The 6000-nt window shown below is 37.4% G+C and overlaps 1 pseudogene; it reads left to right on the forward strand.

Moving 5' to 3' along the window:
- LOC149250348 (abscisic acid receptor PYR1 pseudogene) overlaps positions 1 to 3163 on the forward strand; it is a 102617-nt pseudogene extending 99454 nt beyond the window's left edge.
- Positions 3164 to 6000: the final 2837 nt, after the last annotated feature.

The following is a 6000-nucleotide window of genomic DNA, read 5'->3' on the forward strand; positions in this document are numbered from 1 at the left end:
AGAAGGTTCACAATGAATTTGTGGCTTCTAAATAAACTTTGGAACACACATTCGACAAGGGAGTGTCCCTTATGACAACATTAGATAACTGGCCACCCTATCTTGCATCTACTCATTCCAAAATCAAGGCTCAATATGTGCTCACTGGAGAGTTGTTTGCAAGAAAAAATGAAGACCCCATGTCGTAGCAAGGACTTAGTAAGACGTTAGAGCAAGAATGATAAATTTATGGGTAGCTACATTGATAGGAGGACTAGTTGATAAGGGAAGGGAATAAAGCACAACAATAAACTGAGAAATGCATTTGAATATCTGCAAGGATTACTTAATCAAGTCTTGAGCATTGAAACGACCAAAACTTTCATCCAAAGCCTAGCAAAGTACACACCCCTCGAAGAAAAAGTTTACTACATGCTAGAACTTAAATAATCTAGTGCTAAAGTTAGATTGGAAGTACGTGAATGGTCTATTTTCGATGAGCATGTGCAGATCTTTGCTACAGTGATTTATTAGAATTCATATCCACGCATGGCTCCTTCGCCGACAGCTTGTTTTCATCGCTGTAACCACCATGACATACCCACCAATTCTTTGCACCAAGTGTTTCACGTTAAGGATGTGTGAAAACCGTGAATTGCATTTCTCCTAGACAATCATCACACCTTCATTCTTAGTTTAGTGTTGATGACTAAAACTAATAATAAAGAAAATTTAACTGGGATTTGGCTTATCCTTGACTATGTAATGTACAGGAAAGTGAAGTGCTAGGAATTCACTAGTGGTTATTGATTGGTTCTTGGGGATTGGTACATTACACAACTTTTCCGTAAATCATTGGCAACAAAGAAAGTGCCAATTATAGGAATTTTTTGAGGAGTTGGACATATCACATATCCAGAGGGAACAAAATTTCGATGGGGACATAAGATCGAAGGAAGCATTACTCCAACTTGTAGGACATTTAGTTATTACAAAAAAAGTCTCTGACATCCTTACGGTGAATGCCAAAAAAAATGAAACTGAAGTTGTTGTAATTGTTGGAACCTATCAAATTTTTATTTTGATTATCATATGTTTTGGATTGGTAGAATGTTGTAATTGAAAATTTTTTGGGTACTTTAATTCGAATGAAATAACAAGTATGAGATTTTTTTTGGGAAAAAAACTCTTAAAATGAGATGATTTTGTAAGTCATATATATATATATATATATATATATATATATATATATATATATATATATATATATATATATATATATATAGACATATAGATTATATTAAAGAAATGATTTAAGGTCAAAGTAAATATGAATGTGCATATGTGGTGTGAGAAAACTTATAGAATTTTAATCTTAAAAAATTTAAAAGTTGAAACATAATTTAAATTATAAAATTAATCAATTATATTCGATTTCAATTTCAATTTTTATTATTTTTTTCTTTTAAAACATATGACTGTTACCATGAATCTATAATTTTTATAAAAATGAAATTGCATATTTTTTATGAATATTCAATTTAGTTTTCCAAAATTTATATAATACAAATGATTTTTTTTTTTTTTTTACATTAATCTTAAATAAAAAATATATTGAAGATATTAAAAAAAAGTTAAAAATCTATTTAAAAAAAAAGACTTATAAGAAAATAAAAATAAACAAATATATAATATATTAAATAAATAAATATTCTGTTATAAATTTGAAATAAACATCTAATCATATATTCTAAAACATTATATAACATATATGTAAAAATAAAAATATTTTAAAGAAAATTCAGGAAAATAAAATTAGTTAAAAAAATCTAACAACTATCTTATATACTTGATATGGATCACAAAAGCGTCAATTCAACAAATATTTACATTCTAAAAAATTATACTAACATTCTAAAAAGTTATATTAACGGAAATAAAAACAAAAATATAAAATTATTTTAAAGGTATAATACAATCTTAAAACAATCTCACAAATATAATAATAATAATAATATCCATTTTTAAGGTCACAGCCAAGCAAGACACCAAATTGGTATATGAGACCCCCTTGTTTGTAAGACAAGGGACCCACCTCAACCCATCGATTTGACTACTAAGTCTATGAAAGGATACATACTCTACCCCCTCTAGTTTTGAATATATAACCTCTTAAGAGGAAACACATGCTTTTAACCATTAAGCCCACTCAATCTTTATTAAATATAAAACTATTAAGAAAAATATTTAATGGATTTTTGAAATTACATATATGCATAAATGTTTCAAATTTATCATCTCGTCGAAAACAATTAATAGTATACGAATAGTTGTCCTTTGGGAGACTGGTGGATATTCTTCCCGTTGTTCCGTCAACAGAAGCATATTCAAGTCAACTGCAAAGCATGGTTAAAGGAAACTATGCAACTGGTTCCTCAACAGAACCATATCCAAATCAACTACATCTACCTACTTAATGAGCTCTTGTAAAATGAAAAACGGGGTGCAGATGAACGGAATATTAATGAGCCCTTGTCAGGGGTAGTGCGGGAGACAATTCCCGAAATTAATGAGGTCTTGTCAGGGGTAGTGCGGGATGCGGTTAACCACTTTGGAGATTTGTTGCCGACGATCATGCAATCTAAATTAAAAAAAGTTAAAAACCAGATCAATATCTATTAAATATAGGATAAAAAAGGGTGTAATCCTAATTAATGGTCATGAGTATACAATATATGTATACTTTTGTATGTTGTAAAGGAATAACTCTGAAATCAATTTTGCTCTCTCCCTACGTGTCATTACTTTGCACCATTAGATGATATGTTAGACGATTGAGCCATCTTGAGTCGTTGGATTATGTTGACGTCGCTGCAACACCTTAACTGCCTGAGCAGCGCATCGGCTTCGTCTCCTTGGGTACTGTATCGATGGTGGGGAGAAGATGCTCGTGTACGAGTATATGCCCCAGGGGTTGCTGAGTCTGCATCTGTTTCTTTTCTCGATTGTGCAGTTGCAGAGAGTTGCTGCGATTGTAGAAAATCTGCCTGGAGCATCACTTTCCCCTGTACACGATACTTCTCTGAGCCTGGCAACTGGTAGTGCTGGTGTCATCAATCATGTAAATCCTGCTTTCAATTCCCTGGACGGGCTTTCCACTGTCGATGTTGCAGGCCGACACTGATCAAGTCCAAGTGGGATCGACAAATCATCCACAAAAGAACTTGCCGTGGCATCCATGAATGAACTCATCAGAATGGCTGGAATGCAACAACCTTTCTGGATCAAAATCCCTCACGATGGGATAAAGGAAACGCTCAACCATGATGAATATTTTCGCCAATTACCGACGACCAATGGTCCGAAACCGCTGGGATACCGAACTGAGGGAAGCAGAGGTGTTGCCACCGTGCTTATGAATAGCATGGATCTGGTGGAGATACTTATGAATTCGGTATGTAAGTAAACAACCACTGATTGTACCACCACCATTTCATCTTCTTGCCTACTTGATCGATTTCTAACTACTGCTACTCTATACACGGTTGAACTAACTAACTGAACTTTCGTATACAATTCAGAACCGTTATTTGGAAATGTTCGCATCAATTGTTTCCAGAGCCACGACCTTGGAGGTCTTATGCGATGGTGTAGGGGATACCATGAATGGCAAACTCCAACTGGTATGTTAATCTTTTATTCAGATCTGAGTATTGTTACAGAGGGAAGTGAAATGCTCTAAAATACCTAATCAGATTAGGCCTCATTATTTAATTCAAGGATATTAGATTAAAAACATTTTAACTTTGAATTGGAAAATCAAGTATTTTCTCATTATTTAAGTCCAGGATTTTAGATTAAAAACGCTTTAGCTTTGAATTAGAAATTTAAATATTTTTACTTTTCTAAAGCTTAGTAATGGTCTCTAGAATAGTTTATTTGTGAAGCGAATTATACATATTTCTTTATCGATGCAGAAGGTAGAATCTCATTAGATATACTGAATGTCATAACAGATGTATATGGAGCTCCATGCTCTCTCACCGCTTGGTCCGCTTAGAGAATTGTATTTCTTAAAGTTCTGCCAGCAGCTTGGTGCAGGAGTCTGGACCGTCGTAGATGTTTCTGCAGACAGTTTAGTGGAGAACTCAATTCCGGTGAATTGCAAGAGGCAGCCATCGGGATTAATAATTCAAGACCTCCCTGGCAATTGTTCAAATGTAATTGCTCATAACAATTATTCCATGTTATCGAATTAATATCCATGGTTCCTTGCCTACAGGTTTTCATTGCTGACTGACTCATTAACTGTTTATAACAGGTTACCTGGGTAGAGCACATCGATTATGACCATAGAGGTGTGGACTCCGTGTATCATTCTGTGGTCAGCTCCGGATTGGCGTTTGGATCTCAGCGTTGGCTCTCAGCACTGCAGCACCAATGCCAACGTCTAGCTCTCATGGAAGTAAATGCAGATATGACTGGTAAACCTTGTTACCTATCAACCTTATATTCCATTACTATGAATCTATTTTCATCCAAAAATATTTACGCCGTAAGGCGTTCCCCTCTGAAATCAACTTTGCTCTCTGCCTACGTGTCATTACTTTGCACCATTAGATGATATGTTAGACGATTGAGCCATCTTGAGTCGTTGGATTATGTTGAGGTCGCTGCAACACCTTAACTGCCTGAGCAGCGCATCGGCTTTGTCTCCTTGGGTACTGTATCGACGGCGGGGAGAAGATGCTCGTGTACGAGTATATGCCCCAGGGGCTGCTGAGTCTGCATCTGTTTGAATGGGCGGCGGCCGGGCTGAGGCCGCTAGAATGGAAACAGAGGCTTAGCATTGCCCTCGATGTTGCCCGCGGAGTTGAGTACCTGCACAGCCTTGCACAGACGAGCTTCATTCACAGAGATCTGAAGCCCTCTAATATCCTTCTGGGCGACGACATGAGGGCCAAGGTCTCGGATTTCGAGTTGGTCAAGCTGGCCCCTGATGGAAAGTTTTCTGTTGAAACCAGGCTGGCCGGCACTTTTGGTTATTTGGCCCCTGAATACGCAGGTACTCATGGAATCACTCCATTTCATTCCATTGCCCTCGATGTCGCCCGCGGAGTTGAGTACCCGCACAGCCTTGCACAGACGAGCTTCATTCAAAGAGATCTGAAGCCCTCTAATATCCTTCTGGGCGACGACATGAGGGCCAAGGTCTCAGATTTCAAGCTGGTCAAGTTGGCCCCTGATGGAAAGTTTTCTGTTGAAACCAGGCTGGTCGGCACTTTTGGTTATCTAGCCCCTGAATACGCAGGTACGCATGGAATCACTCCATTTCATTCCATTGCCCTCGATGTCGCCCGCGGAGTTGAGTACCTGCACAGCCTTGCACAGACGAGCTTCATTCACAGAGATCTGAAGCCCTCTAATATTCTTCTGGGCGACGACATGAGGGCCAAGGTCTCGGATTTCGAGTTGGTCAAGCTGGCCCCTAATGGAAAGTTTTCTGTTGAAACCAGGCTGGCCGGCACTTTTGGTTATCTGGCCCCTGAATACGCAGGTAAGCATGGAATCACTCCATTTCATTCCATCAATCTAGCTTTGTTGGAATTCAGTAGCTTTGTTTTGTTTCATTCCATCAATTTAGGTTTGTTGGAATTCACTAGCTTTGATTTGTTTGAATTCATTAACTTAATGGTGCTAGGAAACCCTTCGGAAGGATGGTTTCCCACATTCATGGATGGTATATTTAACCTTTAGACATGCTAGACCCATTGGCATTGGCATAGGCAATAGACTAGTGCACCTTACCTCACCTCTAAGGGGATTCAGATTTCTCAAGTGAGATTCAGACTTAGATTCAAACTTGACACCTAGTGGTATGGAGCTCATGAACCGTAACCCCAACTCTCATGGTTGCAATAGAACCGACAACCTGATTAAGAGACGTGTTTCTTATACCATCCTTATATGAATCTGCATTATTGAAGTGAAGTTAAACAGCCTTATGAATCTGCATTATTG

This window comes from Pinus tabuliformis, chromosome 7 (genome assembly GCF_031772625.1).
Source record: "Pinus tabuliformis cultivar Carrire ecotype Pingquan chromosome 7, CPIR1, whole genome shotgun sequence".
In the NCBI taxonomy this organism is placed as follows: domain Eukaryota; kingdom Viridiplantae; phylum Streptophyta; class Pinopsida; order Pinales; family Pinaceae; genus Pinus; species Pinus tabuliformis.